At 34.8% G+C, this 23,151-nt stretch overlaps 1 protein-coding gene across 2 annotated transcripts in view; it reads right to left on the bottom strand.

Moving 5' to 3' along the window:
- LOC113510254 (hemicentin-1) overlaps positions 1–21,848 on the bottom strand; it is a 418,868-nt gene extending 397,020 nt beyond the window's left edge. For both annotated transcript variants that reach the window (XM_052900396.1, XM_052900397.1), the window contains exon 1: positions 21,443–21,848. The gene's annotated coding sequence lies outside the window, so the exon portion shown is untranslated. The remainder of the gene's footprint in view (positions 1–21,442) is intronic.
- Positions 21,849–23,151: the final 1,303 nt, after the last annotated feature.

Genomic DNA, 23,151 nt, shown 5'->3' with positions numbered 1-23,151 from the left:
CTAGTGTAATTATTTTTTTGTCTCGTTTTTACAATTGCTTTTCTAGGTTGTCAGTGACGTAATAACACATTATACTATTCATATGATTTTACAAGTAAAAAAAATAAACAATTTAATATTTCTAGATAAGGTGTCAGGATAAAACGTTTTATTTACGTTATTCCTGTAGGAATACTACTGGGAAAACCGTATCTAATTTGGTGCAGTAGTTTTTGCACGACGCCAGAGCAAACATAAAGACAAACTGACAGATAAAGAAAATTACTAAAAAAAACTATTTTGGTATGTATTGGCATTATTGAGACTCCTTATATTAATCTTTATTAAATATCTCCCATGTACATGGATATAATGTGAAGTAACAATTTTATTATTATATTAATAAAATTCTGAATTTAAAAAGTGACAATACAGACTTAGATTTTACAATTATCTCTATAGATGTTCTACAGTAGTTTGAACCGCTTATTTTATTTTTACAACACAGTGGTCAAACGAGCATGCGGCTCACCTGATGGTACGTGACTACCAACGCCCATGATCACCCACAGCACCAACGGCATTGCAGGTGTGCTGCCGGCCTTTTAAAAAAAGGAATATGTTCTTTTCTTGAAGGTTACGATGTCATATCGGTTCAGAAATACTGCCGCTGGAAGTTGATTCCAAAGAGTGGTTGTGCGTGGATGAAAGTGCCTTGAAAAACGCACGGTGGAGGACCGCCACTCGTCCAGATGATTGGGATGAAATTTTATGGCGGGTTGCACGTTAACTTAAGAGACGTATTTCCTAAATTGGTTTTATTATGATTTTTTTTTTATTTGAGTACCAACTGGTGTAATTATTTAGTAATTTAATTTAAATATTGTTTATTAAAGTATAAAAAAAAAATACCTTCAATTAACATCTATATTGGATGTGTTAATTCAATTTATGCTAATATTAAGCATAAAATCTGATGAATACCTGATTACCGACATTGGGCGATAACTTTATGTTTTTGTTTATCGTTCAACTTTGATTTATGGTTTTATTATAACAAAATTATAATTGGTTATACATAATAAGGTTAACAGTAGTTTATTAAGCAATTTATAACTTGACAAGTTTATATCCATTCAAAAAACGATCGATCTTCTGTCTATTTGACAAAGACACCTTCGTTTCTGACGTAATTATCATTCCTACTAGTTTTAGGGTTAAATACCAAAAAGGTATAAAGAACTTTGTCCGTACTTCCGTCACAGTGCTATATCTCAATAACCACTAATGCAATCGATTTGAAATTTGAAATAGTTTTAAATTTTGTTAGCTTACATATATTGTAATAGAAATCATTGAAAAAGTATTCAAAATGACCACTGATCACTCCATCTAGTAGGTGGTCGTCCCACATTGCGTTTGCCCATACAAAGTCGCCACTCAAGAAGCTTTCATCGGTTATCGGTTCTTCGAGCTATGTGGCCAGCCCAATGCCAAAATAAATCTAAAAACAAACTTAGTTGTGCGGTTCAGTTTTTAACCACATTTATTATAGTCGAAAATAAGTAATTACGAATTGCAGTATCAATAATAATAACTATTAGATGTCTGTTTCGTATGAAAAGCGCAATACAGGTCAACTTATTTCATATTTGAATATTTTTATGTACGGAATCCTCAGCGTGTGATTTCAACTCCGCACCTGGACGGTTTTTATTTTTATGTTTGTTTATAATAGTTTTTTTTTAATGAGTGATAATGGTATGGTAACCCCACCCGCGCTAACGGTATACGCTGACGGGGCACCAGTGAATGATGATAGGTGAGAATGAAAGCAGGTCAGTTTGCCCATTCTGTCGAATTCAACTAGAATTAGCCACGATGGTTTCCAGGGGGAACCGCGTGGAGGTCGACCTGACAGGGTAATTGCTAGTAATGGGGCTAATTGACCCCATTGCTAACAATCCCTTTCGACCCTGTTTATGATAGTTACACAGCTTTGATAGTATATTGTTATATTTTTAATTATGTGTCTGGCTGGCGTTCTACTTATATTTTGTACTTGAAACGGGGTCAAATTTAAAATACGAGTAATAACATTTTTATAATTTCCGTGCTTTGCGGTCAGTATTAATGTGTTCCACAAAAGAACATTTGAATTAGAATAATAAGAATACCAGAGGGAGACTTTGTACAAAAGTCGATTGCTTGGATACCTCTGTCCCATTCGTGTTTCAACCATGAAGCAGCTGTGTTTGCATGATTGTGTTTCGGTTTGAAGGGTGGGATATGGCGTGAATTTACTGGGTACAGAGGAATAACACCTGAGTCCTCAGGAATGGCAACGCATGGGGGGTATCATGGGCGAAACAGTATACTCTGTTATGTCCATGGTACTGCTCATGTCTATAGGCGACGGTTACCACTTTCCATCAGGTGGGCCGTCAGATTGTTTGCCATTCTAAGTTGTATATAAAAAATTAGAATACGTACCAGTTCTATAAAAAATATCGTCGAATATTTTTTTTATGCAATTTTTAATGTCAAACTAGATGACGGCACACTCGATGGAAAGTGATAACCGTCGCCTATAGACATGTATGTATAGTACCATGGATATAACAAAGTATACTGTTACAGGGTATCACCCAGGATACTCCCCATGTGTTGCTATTCCTGAGGACTCAGGTGTTATTCCTTTATACCCTGTAAATTCACTGCTATATCCCGGCCTTCAAATCGAAATGCTAGCCATGCCAACACAACTGCTTCACGGTGGAAACACGAATGGGATTGAGGTGTTCAAGCAAATGACTTTTGTACAAAGTCTACCTATGGTCAAAAATATTTCTTCACTTACAAAATAGAACCTTAATATAAATATCGTAAGGTTAAATTTAATGTTTAATTTAAAAACTTTCAAAAGTATTCCTTGGAGAAACGCAATCAAAGTTATATTGCACGTTTCTTAATAAATGAAAATGTGGTACAATAGCTCCAATAAAGTTATTATTTTGGTCTTGGAATATTTGATATTTTTAATTTAATTTTTTTTTAGACGAACTCACGTAGATTTGTTTACGTTAAACTAAGATGGACAATTCAATTTAAAATCCACCTCAGTGCCTACTTATGTGTGTGACATGAATATTCAAGTTACGTTCGTCACTCGCTGTGTTTCTAAAGCAAAAAGTAAGGAGACTTTGTACAAAAGTCCTTTACTTGGGCACCTCTGTTCCATTCGTGTTTCAACCGTAAAGCAATTGTATTTGTATAGCTGTGTTTCAATTTAAAGGGTGGTATATGGCAGTATATTTACAGGGTACAGAGGAATAACACCTGAGTTCTCAGGAATAGCAACGCATGGGGGGTAACATGGGCGAAACAGTATACTCCGTTATGTCCATGTTACTGTTCATGTCTATAGGCGACGGTTACCACTTTACATCAGGTGGACCGTCAGCTTGTTTGCCATTCTAAGTTGCATAAAAAAAATCCCTTTATTATTAATCCTAAAATGCATTTCTCTTCAATCAAGGAAGCTTATAGTACCCATTGTTTAAATATATTGACAGGTTGTTACCGGATATTGTAAATGCATCCATTTATATCCTGTGCACTATGCACGTGATGACAGAAAATCTATAATAATATTATAAATATAAATATATGAATGAGTGTTTATTTATTTATTTATTTTAATGAGATATTTATTTATTTTAGTGGCAACCGTCGCCTACAGACATGAACAATACTATGGACATAACATTTATGTTACATTCATGGTACTATATAAACCATAACATTTAATAGTTGAGGCCGAGATCTGGTCATGTGGTCTCAGCATAGACTGGGCCGCCCCTTTTTTCCAGTGGGTGTCGTAAGAGGCGACTAAAGAAACTTAATGATAGAGGGATAGGCATCAGCGTCCTTTTTAAAACATCATCAAAGCCTAACTGCGGTTGCCAAACTAAAACCCCACCTTATGGGGGAGGCCTATGTTGAGCAGTGGACATTTAACAGCTGATGTAATGTAAAAAAATAATAATAATACATACTCACATTTCTAATAAATGTTCTTTTAATACAATAGCACTAATACGAATATAACAATGTAATATAATTAACGAATATAACAAACTAGTCAATATATTTTTTTCCTAAATATCTCCCATTTACAGGATATGGGAGATATTTAAGAAAAAAATATATCGGGAGTTTTAATAGAAGCAATAGAAGTTAAAATGATAATTTTTAGATTTTTTTTTCTATCTGTCTGTATTTTTTATTCAGACATCACGCAGAAACTAGGGCATCTAATTGAATATGGCTTTCTCTGTTTTATTCCTGAATGTTTATCTTAAAAACTGGTTCACGATTTATTATGATACTCCCTATTTCGTTGGTTTCCTACCTCTGAAATTCACGCATACAAAGTAGCGCGAGAAAAGCTGATAATAGGTACTACTATAAATATAAGTAAAATTTTGTCCTGATTCTTTTATTTTGATAGAAATAGCTATAACCTAAATATAACATATTATCTTAAAAATATAGTAAAATAATATTTAGACGGTATCTATAAAAGGGAGATATTTAAGAAAAAAATATATTAGGGGTCTTAATAAGATTAATAGAGGTCAAAACGATAATTTTGTTTCGGTATTACGCAAAAACTACTGTACCAAATTGGATGCGGTTTTCAAAATTATATTCCTCAAGGTGTAACTTAAAATCCGATGTATGTTTTATGTTAATACACTTTCTAGAAGTGTTTTTATAATCATATCTGCTATTAACTCTCCACTGCTGAACATAGGTTTAACACAGTGGACTATTGGTAGGTTTTGCCAGTAGTTGCTAAAGTAGATGCCATGTTTGGCAACCGCAGTTGGGTTTTGGTGCTGTTTTAAAAAGAACACTATTGCCCATCACTTGACTATTTTTTTAGTCGCCTTTGATGACACCCATGGAAAAGAAAAGTGTAGTTCGTTATACTGGTCCACACGACTAGGATTTACTTCACTGATTTTCCTATTTCTGAAACTACGTGTACAAAATAAAGGGTAATATTAAATAAATCTATTATGAATATAATTTGTAATTTTTATTAACTTTTTATATAAATATACATAAGTAATTCATAATAAATTTAAGTACAAAAAAAACCTATAAATCTTTATTTGTACAGTAACAAAAGTTATGTACACGGGATATATTCTCTGAATGGGAACCTTTAATTTTCGGGGCCAGCGAGCTTAATATGTGTATTGTAAGGTTTAACAAGATTAACGTAGACCTTTGGTTAGGTCACACATTTAAACACTAGCCATTTTATATGTATAAACTTTATGGAAATTAATTTAAATATTCATGTACATTATTCAGTTGTATTATACACTAGATTTCACTCGCGACTTTATTTGCATGACTGGGATAATTAACTGATCGTGGTAAATAATAGCGTATATACTTTTCCATCCCATATAATACGTGTATATCAAATTACATACCAAAATGAAGAAGAGGCCATGGCATGGAGAGGAACAATCTAGGATATACAAAATGAGATAAAAGAAATGCTGTACATATGAAAAACATAACGAAAGTCGAAGATGTTGCAACCAAAATAAAAGAACTTAAATGAAGGTGGGTGAGCCACAAGCTGAGAGAAAATAAGAATAAATGGACAAAAGACAACGGTATAGTCCTCTAAATTCCAAACAAAGAGAAATGAGGAAGACAAAAGAAACGCTGGTCCGATGATATTAAAAGAACAACAGGTCCACATTGGCTTAGAAAAGCAAGCTCCATCTTTGACCACATCATTGCTTTCTATCAAGTGAGATGATGATCAATTTTGGGATCCTTCATAGTAAAAAAAATACTACACTATATTGGATGCGGATATCACTATTATATTCCTAAAGGCCTAACTTGAAATTTGATGTTTATATCATCTTGATATGCCAACTATAAGTGATCTATTTTATTTGTTTTTTTTTTTGCTTCTAAAGTCTATACGTAGGAAGTGATGGACAAAAAGTTAGTTTATATAATATTAGTGAGGATTAGTCATTTAAAAATAAGCAGATTGATATTTATTTGATATTGATCTTTATTCTTATACAGATAAAGCACAAAATCAGATTATCGCTAGCTTTACAGAAAACCGATTATGCTGTTTCATATTTAGAAATGGAAATTTTATTCTCTCTTCTCATTGAAGTTTCCTATTATCGAGGTAACTAATTAATGTAGTCTTTTCCAGGCCATATTTTTAACCTCTTTGTAGGACACCTAGTGTTTTCTTTATTTGTCCCATATAGTTATTTCTCGGTCTTCCCCTTTCTCTTTTTCCTTCTTGTATGCTCTTTAAAAATCGTTATGTCATATAAAATGGGCTATCATTTTATCTCTTTTAATTCTCTATTGTTTTTATTAATGTTCCTTTGTCATTTACCCTTTTCAAGACTTCCTTATTCCTTACTTTTTCTGTCCCGCTTATCCTTTCCACGTTCAAGTGTTCGTTAACAATATAAACATATTTATCTATAAAATTTACTATTTCTAAAAACAACATTGAAAATTCAACGGCGATGACATTTAATAGCTCATACAATAATACAGATTTCAATGCACACGAACGTGACACGGATTTCCTTCATATCCCATTGTACGTAACGAGTGTTGTAACAAAAAGTGAATTGAGTTTGAAAGACATCTGACCTAGGTGTGTTTCGTAAGTCTATAATAATGGAATTGACATCTATTGACAGGGTAAACTTAGTTCAATTATAGAAAACAGATTAATTTTCTTTAACGGAAACAATAACTCAGTTTTTAATTATTAATTTATATATATATATATATATATATATATATATATATATATATATATATATATATATATACTAGCTGACTCGGCAAACGTTGTTTTACCATATACATTATTTCGAGCACTATACATAAAAATTTATCCTACTACAATTATTATATTGGATTGCCATCTTGCAACCTATAAACCTTACCTTATAAAAATCGCGATTAAAAAACAGGGGTTGATCGTAAAAGGGTGAAAATTTGAAGTTGTATGTATTTTTCAATGCTAAATCATATTAAAATAAAAATAAAAAACTTTGTCAAAGAAATAAAAAAAAAATTAGAGGTGGGTCACCCTTATCATTGAGGGGTATAAAAAATAGATGTTGGCCGATTCTCAGACCTACCCAATATGCACACAAAATTTCATGAAAATCGGTAAAGCCGTTACGGTGGAGTTTGGTAACAAACACCGTGACACAAGAATTTTATATATTAGATGTATATATATTTATTTTTAATGGGTAATAATGGAATAGTAACCCCGTCTGCGCTATCGGTATACGCTGGCTGGGCACCAGTGACGGATGATAGGTGACGATGGTCGACCATATAGCAATATACCCAACCAGGTCGACCTCCTCGCGGTTCCCCCTGGAAACTATCATGGTTAATTCCTGATGAATTCATCATGATGGGCTAACTGGCCTGCTTTCATTCTCATCTGTCACCCTTCACTGATGCTCCGCCAGCGTATCCTGTTAGCGCAGGTGGGGTTACCATACCATTTTCACCTACAAAAAATAAATATCTGTTATGCTTTGGCGATGTTCTAAGAGGGACGCTACTACCCAATCCTCGATCGTTAAGTTCCCTCAGTCCCCTCTTACGACACCCACGGGAAAGCAGGTCACTGTTATACAAAGTTACAATTAAATTATTTATAACGAAGTTGAATTTTTAATCAATTACAAAAGTTCATGAAATAGGTACCATACGTCAGCCGATCGAGTTCTCTGATTGTTCATACTCGTGTTTATTGTATTAATTTCTGGATAAATAAAAAAAAAAGCCGTACAAATGCGAGTCGGACTCGCGCAACGAGGGTACCGTACAAAATCATCAAGTTTATTTTTGTTTTTTTTTTTTTTTATACAACTTAGAATGACAAACAAGCTAACGGCCCACCTCATGGAAAGTGGTAACCGTCGCCTATAGACATGAACAGTACCATGTACATAACAGAGTACACTGTTTCGCCCATGATACCTCCCATGTGTTGCCATTCCTGAGGACTCAGGTGTTATTCCTCTGTACCCTGTAAATTTACGCCATATCCCATTCTTCAAACCGAAACACAGCCATGTAAACACAATTGCTTCACGGTAAAAGTACGAATGGGACAGAGGTACCCAAGCAATCGACTTTCGTACAAAGTCTCCCTCTAGTATTTTGTGTGAAATAACTACAAATTTGACATTACATGACATTGCTTCTTACCAAATTTTATGATTCTAGATCAAGGGGAAGTAACCTATAGGTTTTAATTCCCTTTGCGGATGTCAAAATATTCGATATAAATAGAACATAAACGACCGTACATATCTTTTGATTGCGTCAAAATAATAGAAACTTGATTTTTTCTTTGCTTTAAAAGGTTGCAGATCTGAGTATCTGATATTAATTTCAACTACATACCTCCACGCGTTCCTAAGAAAAAGGGTCTTGATAGACAGACGGACAACGAAATGATCCTATAAGGGTTCCAATTTTTCGTTTGGAGGTACGGAACCCTAAAAAATGGATACGCAAAACTTTTAACTCATCGACATATCGAACGGCGCTCAGTTCGTAATTGAAACTCTCAATTTATATCGTGAAGTCTGAAGTAACTGTAGCAACGCGAATGAATCACAATAGGTATTCAGAAAATGTTAAATTTGTCGAGCTTGATCCTGAAAGGCATAACTGTTAGTACTTTTTTTTTGATGGGTGAAAATGGTATGGTAACTCCGCCTGCGCTAACGGGATACGCTGGCGGAGCACCAGTGAAGGGTGACAGATGAGAATGAAAACAGGCCACTTAGCCCATCATGATGAATTCATCAGGAATTAACCATGATAGTTTCCAGGGGGAACCGCGAGGAGGTCGACCTGGTTGGGTATATTGCTAACAATAGGATTCTCAGTCTCCATTACTAACAATCTCTTTTCCCCCCAACTGTTAGTATTAGAATACATATTCTCAAAACTAGAGATGAAAGAGCGGGATGATTTATAAAACTTGACTTTATAATTGTAATGTAATTTAGAAATAAATACAGTTTAACATTTGCATACCTTTGCGGGACGCTGCATGTTTTTTTTTTATTTATACGATAGAATAGCAAACAAGCTGACGGCCCACCTGATGGAAAATGGTAACCGTCGCCTATACACACGAGCAGTATCATGGACATAACAGAGTATATTATTTCGCCCATGATACTCCCCATGCATTGCCATTCCTGAGGACTCAGGTGTTATTCCTCTGTACCCTGTAAATTCACTGCCATATACCACCATTCAAACCTAAACACAGCAATGCAAACACAACTGCTTCACGGTAGAAACACGAATGGGACAGATGTGTTGAAGCAATCAACTTTTGTACAAAGTCTCCGTCTGGTGAATTTTACTGAAATACAAATTTGCAAATACTTCATAATAGAAATGATAATGTACATGACCATTTGTTACAACAATACAGTGACATGGTATATTAAACTATTATACTCCATAGAAGTGAACACAGAGCACCACGCTACTATGGTACGATTAACAAATGACATACTTATTAATGACCCACAAGGTTCAGGCACCCTTTGGTGTCAAGTGTAACTAGGCCGCATCCGTTATATGCGAAGGCCTCAGACATAGCTTACCGAATTAAAGACTTAAAGTGCTTTCCCTTAGTACTTAGTAAGCGGTAATATTTATTAATGATTCGAACATCAATTTTGAAATTTATTTGCTTTCAAAAAATTAATAAAAACTAAAACCTTCTACAAAACTACTTTAGCTGTTATAATGTTTTGTCGCTTTCTTTAAAATGGGGAATTGAACGCAAAAGAAAGAGCCAAAGTTTTCGATGTTTTTATAATTAAGTTAGCAATAGTTAATTGCATAATTATTTTTCTGTTTTGCTAAAGGTGGACTAGGAGAGAATGTCATATAGCATGAAGCACGCCTTTTGTACCAGCATTTTTTTTTATATGATCAATAAAATATAAATAAATAAATAGTATTAAATACTGTATTTAAATTTTTGAGATCCTTGGACGTCTATGAACGACTATTCTATCTATTGAACTGTCTCATCGTTCCTTTTGATATTTTTTTCATTCTGTACTTATAATTTTTTTTTTGCTCCCATGTACAAATGTGAAGGGAAGAAATGTTCTTGAGTGACAACCCCGTACGGACAAATTCAGTGTAGGACAACCGCCTACTTGATGAAATGACAATCTCAAATACTTTTCAGGGATTTAGTAGATGCAGGTGGGTTAATAACGTTCTATGGGAATACCTATGGCATTTTATGGGAGTGCCTCTATCCAGTAGTGGACAGATAATGGCTGAGTTGATGGTGTGTGAGCTCTATGGTCCCGGTATAGAATGAGCCACCATTCCTTTCCCGTAGGCATCGTATGAGACGACTAAAGGAACAATAGTCAAGGTTCAAGCGTCCCTCTTTAAACATCACCAAAAGTTATTGCCAACCTATTTGCCAAGAATGGCAACCACAGCCAAAACTCCCCTTTGTGAAGAAGATCTATATTCATCAGGAAACATAATGGCTGATGTGTATATATATGTATAATTACTTAAAATTACTATAATACACTATTTTGATAATTTTTCCTGTTCAAAGCATTTTCAATGCTTTATACACATTTGTTTTCTTCCGTATATATATATATATATATATATATATATATAAATTAATGCCACTTTTCGTTGTAATTTTATAACTCAAGAACGGCCTCACCGATCCAAATCAAATGTTTAGGCTTTGTTCGGATTATTTAGTAGATGGTTTATGTGAAGTTTGCACAAAATCGGTCGAGCGGTTCTTCATTTATCACATTTTTTGTAACAAATGAATTCAATAAATGGCGGATCATTTTGTTAATGGGGATTTTTGTGTCAAATTCAAACTTTTTTTAAGATAGCGATTGTGCTGTCAAATTGAAACTTTTTTCAGTGTTGACAGTACAAGCATGTTGTTATGTCATTCATGTGGTCATTCACAAATAGCTAGCAATTAATAAAATATTTTTTTGTTTGAATAAATGAATTTAACATTAAAATTATTGTATTGTATTGTATTGTAAAATCTTTATAGTACATAACTCAAATTAAGCACTGATAAATGGGAAAGGGATTTCTTACAGTCAACCTTTGAGAAGCTGAAAGAAAACTGTAGAATGTATAAGGGTAATAACCGTACAATTAAAGATAAACTAAATAATACCCCGTAAATTATTATTAATTTTTTTTTTATTATTTCACTTTATACGTAGCGAAGCACGTACCGGACCGCTAGTAATGTATATAAATATAATACAGTTTTTTTTTTGTAATAATATCAAAGTGTCTTCAAAGTTCCACTAAGTGGCAACAATCACCAACACTGGTATGTATATATAACAACAAATTGTTATTTCTCGTAAAAATTCCCCGTTCAAAGCGGATAACACGAAAGTTTTCTTAATTATAAGTTAGAAAATTTTTAAGAATAAATGAACATGTAAATGTTTCATTTTACGACGTGTTTCGTGCTAAGTTAGTTTCATTATTATAATAACTTGGCAGACGGGGTATGGTGGTAACGAGTTTTAGTTTGTTATTTTTTTCAACAGATTTAAGAAATACTAACGTTTTTTTGTTGAATAACTTTTTTTTAATGTATGTATATATGTATTGATAGAGTATGTATATGTATTGGGTAGGTATCATCATATCAGACATTATTTCTTCAGCAAATTTTAAAAATACCAAGGTTTTTTGTGGAATAACTTTTTTTGAAAAATATGTATGTATTGACAGGGTATGTTTGGAGGGTTTTGGCCGTAGTTGGCAGGCAGTTGGCCTGCTTGATATCAATAATTCACTGACGTTATTGCCCCATAATTTCATAACATATACCTATATTGTAATTTGATAATGAACACGAAAAATGTGCGAAATGGCGCGTATTCGAAATAAGTTTTTAAAATAATAAACGTGTTCCAAATTTAAAAGTTGAAAAATGGATAAGTTTCTATGTAACAGTATTTATTTAACAGTACTGTTATAATTGTTTTTTTTTTTTCAGTACAGTAATGATGAATAAATGTGCTATGTGTTTTAAACATAGTAGATTTAAATAAATAGACAATTCTTTTTTATACAACCTAGAATGGCAAACAAGCTAACGGCCCACCTGGTGGAAAGTGGTAACCGTCGTCTGTGAGTCGTCGTAAGCATGAACACAGAGTATACTGTTTCGCCCATGATACCCCCCATGCATTACCGTTCCTGAGGACTCCGGTGTTATTCCTCTGTACACAGTAAATTTACGCCATATCCCACCATTCAAAACGAAACACAGCAAACGACTTTTGTACAAAGTCTCCCTCTGGTGATAGTAATAATAATAACAGATAAAATAACATATAAAAGAGCACCTGTCGAGTTTCTTGTGAGTTCTTCTCAATAAATAACATTTTTATGAATCTTTCATTAGAAAATAACGTTTAAAAAGTGCTTGTAAACAAGTCTATTTGAATAAAGATAATTTTAATTTAAATATTACACGTGAAAACTCTTTACTCTCTTTTTTAACAGTCGGGTAAAGAACACAACAAACAAAGAAAATCCCTTGAAAGACAAATGGGTATGTCTGAACTAATTGTCCATTAATGCAACAACTTTGATAATATTTTCCCCCATAATATAATCAGAGGGCCTACCATGAATAATTTTCCGAAATTTCGGCGACGAACGAAACAGAAATTTGATGTTAAAATTACATAATACATGCCATTTTAAATTTTTAAAAATGTTTAAATATTATTCCTCTTTGACTATTTGTTATAAATAGCAGGATGCAGTAATAAAACATATATGTATTTGAGATACAAAATAATTAGTGAAAAAAATACAAGACATGTCTTAGAAAAATCTGACATAGAACAAACTTAAAAATAATACAGTGTTCTAAAAAACCTCAGTGTCAACAGCCAGTATTAAGACTCCAACACTATTAGGATAGGATTTATGATGAACGAAATGTTAAACTCTATTTACAAGATCAATTTCAGTACGAACGAAAACACGAAATGAAGCTTGAATTTTCAGAATTCGGAATTCATGGTTGACCACCAGACACCAGTTCAGTGTACAAACTTTGATTAAAGAGGAGTGTTTAGATAAACGTGTATATTTTTTTTTATAAATTTACCTTCAAAATTGGTTGCCACAAAGATGTTTTATTTTTTGCTTCATTATTGCTGTTATTTATTTCAAAGCGACTTCAAAACGGAACGAAGGGAACGTCATTAATAATTGCTTTTTTTATATGTTGGGTGCACGATATCTTCGACAATTCCAAGACATTTCATGATACTTTTTGCTTGTTCGATGATTCTTTTTGATGATGGTTTTATTTAATATTTGATACAGATCAATCAAATAGTCACAGAAATCTTTTATCACATTATCGTGAGAATGCCAATTGTAACCAGAGGGAGACTTTGTACAAAAGTCGATTGCTTGGACACCTCTATCCCATTCGTGTTTCAACCGTAACGCAGTTGTGTTTGCATGGCTGTGTTTCGGTTTGAAGGGTGGGATATGGCGTGAATTTACAGGGTACAGAGGAATAACACCTGAGTCCTCAGGAATGGCAACGCATGGGGGGTATCATGGGCGAAACAGTATACTGTGTTATGTTCATGGTACTGCTCATGTATATAGGCGACGGTTATCACTTTCCATCAGGTGGGCCGTCAGGTTGTTTGCCGTTGTAAGTTGCATAAAAAAAAATATTAAATAAACGCAAAACGCATATCATTAACAGTAGTAAAATTTCACCGAAAATTACCGTAGCAGTGAACGTTATACTCAATACGCCCAAATTTCGTCGAACATACCTGGCCCTCTAGACAAGTGGCAAGCGAATTCGTCGATGGAATCGACATCGCTAGCGAGTTCGTGAGTTGGAATGAGTCACCCGGCGTTGCTATCTCATTCTATCTCACGGACTCACTAGCGATGTCGATTTTTTTTTGATAACTGAAAATGGAATGGTAACCCCGCCTGCGCTAACGGTATACGCTGGCGGGGCACCAGTGAAGGGTAATAGATGAGAATGAAAACAGGCCAGTTAGCCTATCATGACGAATTCATCATGAATTAACCATGATAGTTTCCAGTGGGAACCGCGTGGAGGTCGACCTGGTTAGGTGTATTGCTAGCAATGGGACTCTTAGCCTCCATTACTAACAATCCCTTTCCCCCCTTAAGCGATGTCGATCCCATCGACGAATTCGCTTGCCACTTGTCTAGAGGCCCTGAACCCAACATGGCAGGGGGCGTACTCACCACCGTCACTCGGGATTAATTTGATTCATAAATCTTAAAATGTTCCACGAAAATCAAAGACGCAACCATTGCCCCCAAGAATACAGTGTCAAAATTAAATATCCACCCAAGACACCCGTAAAGCACTTAATCATTTTCGTCAAAAAACACTCAACCGTAATGAAAGTTGAAAATTGTGAAACACGAAAACATTCTTGTTCCGCAGTGTCCATTATTTAAAAGGGCCGCTAATTTTCACGATAAATCTACCAAGATTACCTTTGAGAAGCTCGCCTAATTACGTTTTTATTATACGCTCCCACTGAAATAAAGATTGTCCGTTAAATAATTGTGAAAAGTAATTTAGGACGCGGCGGTCGCCGGCACAAGTGTAAGTTGTGAATAAGAAAGAGAGAAGAAAAAATATACAGTATTCATAAACCATGAATGTAATATGCACCGTTACTATTCATTATATGTTACAGTAAAACCTCCTAATCCGACTAAAATACTTATGACCACAAGAAAAACAATTGTGTACTTATATTTTTAACCGGTATGTATAGATAGATAGATGGATACTCTTTATTGTTTCCTCCAAAAGATTACAATAGTAAACTTATTATAAATAGGTATAAATAATTACAAGAAATAATCACAATGAGAAAACAATGGGCGACCTTATCGCTAAGAGCGATCTCTTCCAGGCAACATTTGGATGGAGAGGAGTAATTATAAACAGTTTTATTTGAAACATAGATTGTTTAAATTTGTCCTGTTAAATGTAGAGATGTATAATTATAAACAATTTGGTGGGAGGCACGATGAAAAATTCTGTTACTTCTAAATATGGGAGATCTGATACATGTAATAATATAAATATTATCCCTGCTCATTATTATATATATATATATATATATATATATATATATATATATATATATATATATATATATATATATATATACACACACACACACACACACATGTATATATATCAGAGTAATAAAATAAAAAGTAGTTTTGATTTCAATAAAAATACAATGACTGACAAAAATTTACTGACAATATTCGCACTGTAGACATTTTCTAATGTGTGCAAAAGTATAAATAAATGACCTAGAGTACATAATTGACTAGTTTAGAATTTGAACTGTTACTTATATAAAATATTACTACTCATGTGAGAGTGTTGCCCTATGGTGTTCTGTTACTAAGACGATTTCGTTATACAAAGGCTATCTACGTAGCTCATATAAAAAAAAGTCGATTGCTTGGGCACCTCTGTCCCATTCGTGTTTCTACCGTGACTCAGTTGTGTTTGTATGACTGTGTTTCGGTTTGAAGGGTGGGATATGGCGTGAATTTACAAGGTACAGAAGAATAACACCTGAGTCCTCAGGAATGGCAACGCATGGCCCCCCATGTATACTCTGTTATGTATACAATATACAGTATACTCTGTTATGTCCATGGTATTGCTCATGTCTATAGGCGACAGTTACCACTTTTCAGTAGAGGTGGGCCGTCAGCTTGTTTGCCATTCTATGTTGTATAAAAAAAATTAATAATAATAACATAAGAAAATACGACTGACTTGACTTGAGTTAAAGGTTTATCTCTGCCTTTAAAAAATCTGCACTATTAAAATATATATAAATTAATTATTCTCGGGAAACCACGACCTAATTGTTAACCCCATAACTATCTCCAATAAAACGTCCACCCACATGTATTCGAAAAGATAAAGGAGAAATCTAAAATAGAGCAAAGCACTTGGTAAAGATTGCGAGACTTGACTGAGATTTCGAAGCTAACTTGTGATTCAGCGTACTGATAGAGACAGGGATCGAGTTCCACAAATTAATTGCTTGCACATAAAAGAATTAGAAATAGAAAGAACAGACATAATTGGGGTATCTGAAACGAAGATTGTTTACAAGATGCGAGATACAGATATTAACCTCACGAAAAAGTACAACTTTTTCGTGATGTTTCTACGGCCTATGGCCTCTTTCTATCATCGTACGGCTCGCCATCAACAGGGAGTTCACTCTCACAACCTACAGCCTAAATGATCGCGTACAACGCGGTTTGAGATATTTTCTCCCACGAATACTCAGGTTATGGAATAACCTCCCTGCCGAGGTTTTCCCAAAAGACTACAGTATGGGGTTCTTCAAAAGAGGGGTAAAGAGGTTTTTCAGGGTCGGCAACGTGCGCGTTATACCTCTGGTATTGCAGGCGTTCATAGGCTACGGTAACCGCTTACCATCAGGTAGGCCGTATGCTTGTTTGCCACCTCAGTGGTATATAAAAAAAACTTTGATAGATAAAAGGTGGTGTCTTTTAGATTTAGCTTTAGAATAAAATAAGAAAAGTAAATGGAGATAGGATATATATTTTGTGATAAAATAGACTAAAAACTACTTAGTTCGACTTTAAAATACACAAGTGTGATTATAATATTGGTGGAGGACAAACACGAAGCGAATACATAAATATTGAAGACTCTCAAACTTATTAAAATTTAATAGCTCCTCAGTGAAGTCCAACCTTAACAATAGGGGAGAGAATAGGTTGAATTTGTCCCAAGAAGATCTAGTATAATCACTTAATGCCTTTATATTAGGCATTTAATTGTTCGAGTACCCGGACAGGCTGTATTTAATCTTGATATAGCGACATTGTGGAGGAAATTTAAAATAAGTATTAATTCTTTTCTTTTTTTTTTGTACTTTTAATACAATATGTACAGGAATTTTTTTAATAGTGAAAATCTCAAAATATCTTCGGATAATATACTGCAGATTTATCGCGGGAAGTTGACGTTACAGGAAAATCCCAAAATCAGTTTTCTTTTCTCCCCTATCTCTACCCATGTAAGGCACCATGCGTAACAAAATCCCATAAACTTCTCACAGATTAATGGAAATCTATTTCTCATATAAACGCAGGGTTATAGGTATGGTCAACCGGTCGGGTCGGAATTATATTTTCTGTCTTTTAATACAATACCGCTGGAGTATAACGAGAAATCAAATGTGCATTGATAATTTTAAATCTTTGTAGTTACCACCATACATTGGTCAATGTTTGGAAATACACAAATAAAAAACAAAAAGTTCGGTAATACATAATAGTAATTAGGTGTAAAGTAAACTACCTTTTAACGATTTACTTGTATGCCGTAGGAAATAAAGGAAAATGAAAGTGTTATATAGAATTTATGACCTGAGGATTCTAAATCTTTCAGTTACATTATTATTATTTTTAAAATTTTTACAAAATTCACATCTCCCCTCTTAAGGTGAGAAGATGGCAACTAACCCCCGGCAGAAGCACAGTCGGCCCAGGTTCAGGGCCCCGGAGCCAGGGAGAGAAACCGGCGTACAATGCGGGCAGAATCTAAGAGCACCGTTTTCTGCATCTTTCTCGGGAGTGTGAATCTCAACCGTCTTAGATGTTGTTCCAGACTAGTTGGGATAAGACCGTTCACCGACAAAACGATTGGACTGATTTCGGTGGACGTCACCCCCCACATTTCGGTCAGCCCGTGAGCCAGGTGGAGATATTTTTATTGTATTATTATATTATTTACATTTTATTGTACACAAAAAAAAAAAAACGTTATTATAATTTATATTAAATAAAGATGTACAACAATTGAGCTTAACTCTGTAAGAGTTATTGTAAAATTAATCCAAAAAAAAAAACATTTACGAGTAATATTGTCACTTTCGAATAGTTAGGTTTTTACCTCAGCGTTAAACTTTTCAACATTAACGTGCAAGGAACGCCGTGAGGATAACATTGTTTTATTCAATGATATCTGTACAAATATGTCTATATATTTAAAAGTCTATGGTTATTAATTTTTATTCAGTAATGTGTTCGTATTAACTAAAAAATTAATGAATCTTCATATATAATATTAAAATTCAAACTATATAAATAAAGTACAAACCAATCTTTCAAGTTTTATCCCAAATATCTCAAGTAGACGTCTTGAATGTGGCAAAATAACTGATATTTAAGATATTACGGTCATTGATACATATTTACATTTAACAGGACAAATTTAAACAATCTATGTTTCAAATAAAACTGTTTATAACTACTCCTCTCCATCCAAAGGTTGCCTGGAAGAGATCGCTTTTAGCGATAAGGTCGCCCATTGTTTTCTCAGTGTAATAATTTCTTGTTATTGTTTTATATCTATAATAAGTTTACTATTGTAATCTTTTGGAGGAAACAATAAAGAGTATCCATCTATCTATCTATGATGAGATTGTTTCGTTATATAAATGCACTAACTCATCGTGTCTTAACGACTCAATTGTCATTTAGGACAAGTACGTAAAATTTAGCATATTAGAGAACAGATTTTAAACTCTGGTTAATAGATCTGTTTTAGTTACGTAATAAAATCACAGACATGTGTATTAGATAAATAAATAAATAAACGATTTCGTTTATTCATTGGTTTTTTTTTTTTTTTTTTCCTGAATGTGTTTGCTGTTGGCCGTGTGTGGCCTTTACAGCTTCACCGGACGCGAATGCAGGGGCGAGTGCTGATGGCACTCCAAGCCCGCGAGAGGGGAGCGACAGAGGTGTCGACTCTTTCTTATGGACTGCGGTGTGTGTGTGCGCCTAAGGGCGCCAGAGTGGCTCGGCCTCGGCTTAGGCCACCGCACTTCGACCCCCGTCGAGGGACGGCGAAGGGTCGGTACGTCTGGGTGGGTGAGATTGCGACGCGGTTGTTATGCGCTCGGGCGCAAACCTGATCGCGCGCGGACCGTGTGTCGCGAGGGTTCTTCGCCCCCGCCGGCGGAGGCGGTGTGTGCGATGTGTGGGTGTGTTTGTAGGGGCTCTTGTCGAGGGTTCCGCGGTAGGTAGGGAGGGAGACGCGTTTGCCGTCGTAGTTGGATCATCGGGGTCCAAGAGTGCGTGCCTCGGGCGACGACGTTTTGGAGCGACGTTCTCTATGGGGGTTTGTATTTGACCGCTCTTACTATGAGCGGATTTGAATGGGACTCGGCTGAGGCGAAGTAGCGTCGAGACGCTTGCTTCATAAATTGCCTTATAGTGGGTATTTTGAGGTCGCGGTGTAGATCCACGTTGCGCACGTACCACGGGGCGCCCGTGGCCCGTCGCAGAAATTTATTTTGCACCACCTGAAGGGGGTGAAGTAATGAAGGAAGGGCGTGGGCGAAGACGACACTAGCGTACGTCATCACCGGTCTTATACATGCTTTATAGAGCGTCAGCTTTGCGTTAAGCGACAATTGGCTGCGCTTGTTAATAAAGGGATGGAGGCGTCCCAGTATAAAATTGGCCAGGCCTCGGACGCGCTTAAGATGAGATGCGAAACTCAACTTGGAATCTAGTGTCACGCCTAGGTATTTGGCTTCGTTCGTCCAGGGGACGGGCGTGCCAAACAGCTGAATAGAGGCGGGAAGGGATGGTTTTCTTTTGGCCGTGAAAAGCACGGCGGCGCTTTTATCTGGATTGACTTCGATGCGCCATTTTCTGAACCAGTAGGCCAGCTCGTCCACCGCCCGTTGAAGCCTGTTGGCTGCACAGGCGGCCGACGTGCTGTCCACATATATGGCTGTATCATCAGCAAAGAGGGCGATTTGCACTCGGGGCTGACGCGGGATGTCGTTGGTGTACAACGAGAAGAGGGTGGGGGAGAGGACAGCGCCTTGAGGGACGCCGGCTCTAATCGGTCGTGCGCTGGAACGCACTCCATTGACGCGATAGCGATATGACCTATTGGACAAGAAGGCTCGTATGATGTGCACGAGCCTGTCTGGCACTCCCATCTTGTGCAGTTTGAAAATCAAGCCGCTGTGCCAGACTTTGTCAAAGGCCTTCGCTACGTCGAGAAACAGGGCACATGTGACCCCGTTGGATTTCAGGTGTCGGGCGTTGAGGACGTGTTCTACTACACGATGTACTTGATGAACAGCTGAGTGCTTGGCTCTAAAGCCGAACTGCTCATCGATCAGGATGGTTTATTCATTTGAGTTTAAGTTGATTTTTTATATAAACACTCGATATGATTTGAATGGTTAGACAAATATTTACTTCATTGTAAGGATCGAACTCGTGACCTTTATACAAAAAGCGACCAAGGAATTTTATTATTTCTTATATCACTCTATTGCTAGATAAATAAATTGTGTCATATCGTCATAGTCGTAGAATACTGACGGATCTTTATACGTAATATTTGTCAGATCCGTCAGTATTCTACGACTATGACGATATAGTAACATAAAAAACAACAAAAAATATCATTAGTAATGCTGTAGACACTAATTTGTGCCAGTCGGTAATAAATAAATAAATTCAAATCAACATTCGAAATTCAAATTTCATTTAACAAATTAGTCAACAGCCAGTCAGTACATTGCCTTAGATGTAGTGTTTGTATTTTTGAAATAAACAGGATCATTTTATAAAAAGGTTTGAACGAAAAATGTCTCTGAGATAAAAAAAATAGGGTTAATAAATTAAATTTGTTGGCTATAAAAATAAATCATTATATAAATAAATTTAAGTATTTTTAAACATTACGTTTGACACCTACATTTATGTAGATACTAAAATGAGTATAAAAATAGAAAAGCAGTTAAAACTACTACGTACAATGATTAAACTCACGTCATTTGCAATATTTTTAAGTACCTTAATTTACAATATAATGATAGCATAGCGTATTGTATTTAAATTGAAATTATTTTCATCCTTGACCGAGTTGCATATGGTATAATTTTGTACAGCTCTGTTGTAAAAAAAAAAACGTTTGAAGAAAATTGGTCACTCGAGAATAAAGAAAAGGAGGTTGCAAAAAAAGGTTCTAATATGATTTTCCGTTGCAAGTAATGCTATATTTCATTTTTACTACACTTTTACGTAAGTATTTATTATTTATTCTCAATTGTGCGTTTTTTTTTTATTAATGTTTGTGGTCATTAGAAATAATTATAATAAATAAAAAAAACTAGTAATAAACAATTATTACCTGCCACTTACTTGTAAATCCAAGTCAACTATTTATTTATAACAATAAACCGATCACTGTTATGCACTGAAAAATATCATTTATTCATCCACTGTAATCACAACGGCATTAGCGTTCATTAATCAATCCACCACCAATTAGTGTAGTTACTATCACAAATCTAAATCACAGGAAAATGTATCACGTGATCGTTAACTATTATTTACACTGCCAGACAATAGTTGAATTGTCCAAATGTCGATATTACCAGTAACAATTTCAATTTACCATTAAAAATCACCAATTAATTTGGAACATTCCATTTTTTAAATTTGGAATCGTCAAAATTGAGTTCGCAGTTCGAAATTCAAATTTTGAGCGGCGTTTTCTCAAACAAGCGCGCGCGATCGACCGTCGACGCGTCAAGCTCGAGAGCTCGGTGAGAACTGAGAAGGCTCCGTTCTGATACCTGCAGCGGCACGCACACAGCTGCATTTACACTTACATCGACGTCAGAACTTGCGCTTTAAAGTGCTATCTCCACGTGTCTGTGTGCTTTTTTTTCACTTTTTTTTTTACTTTACAATATATCATAACATTAACATAACTCATAATCAGTAGCGTTGAAATCAAATCTAGCTTTGTTTTTAAATTGAATAATGTTTTATTTCCATTAATACATTATTTATCACGCCTGCCTATATTTTTAACATACTGTATCGTTTCATAGTTTTGACGTATAAATTACATTATATGTAATAATTCATATAATATAAACATTTTCGACTGAAAAAACATATTTTCATAATTAAATAATGCACCGCCTACTTATTTCTCGATTTGCCCAGTAATTGACTGGTAAAGAACACCGTCCGGTGTTAAGTCTGCCAAATGTACATAGTATTTTACTGTACATTAAAAGTTTAAATAAATATATTAATTAAGGGTAAACAAAAAAACTATAAGTGCCCAAGACTTCATTCGCATGACCAGGACGTATATAAAATGACCCTCATAAAAAATAGTTTAACTTCTATATCAAATATTGACTGTGAATTCATCTTCGTCTTCCTTCCTTCCTTCTTTCAATGGTGCCCCAACAGCGATAAGCAGCATTAACATTCCGGTACATCCATTAAGATGGTTAGTCTCAATTAGACAAGAAATACTAGATGTCGCTAAAATCGAGACTTGTCATTTTTGTTGATTATTTTGTAATTAAAGATAATTTGAGGCCAAATTTATAATTCTCTTTAGACGTATACAGAGAAGATCTAAACTTATATGAAAAACACATCAGAGAGGAACTTCGGGCAAACTCCGTTTGATTAGAGAGGAAAAATCATGTTTAAATTGTTAATTGTTATTATCACAAATAATTTATTTTTCTTTGTATTGTCAAGTATATATATATATATATATATATATATATATATATATATATATATATATATATATATATATATATATATATATATATATATATATATATATATATATATATATAAATGAGGCAGCCAGGCGAAATGAACATAGATATTCGACTGATACTGGCGATGTCGAAATGGATGGTTAGCTTTTTTCTGCCGTCAGTGTTTAGTGAAATATCCAATAAATAAATATTAGAGTTGGTATAGATATATACGATATAATACATATATATCTACGACACCGTGTCGTTAAGAGGAAACGTGGTGGTCGAGACGTTTGAAGAATAGGTATTTTGCTAA

The sequence above is a fragment of the Galleria mellonella genome, unplaced genomic scaffold (assembly GCF_026898425.1).
Source record: "Galleria mellonella isolate WM207_F2 unplaced genomic scaffold, CSIRO_AGI_GalMel_v1 utg65, whole genome shotgun sequence".
In the NCBI taxonomy this organism is placed as follows: Eukaryota; Metazoa; Arthropoda; class Insecta; order Lepidoptera; family Pyralidae; genus Galleria; species Galleria mellonella.
Note: the sequence above shows the minus strand (reverse complement) of the source record. Positions and strands in the feature narration are given on the sequence as shown.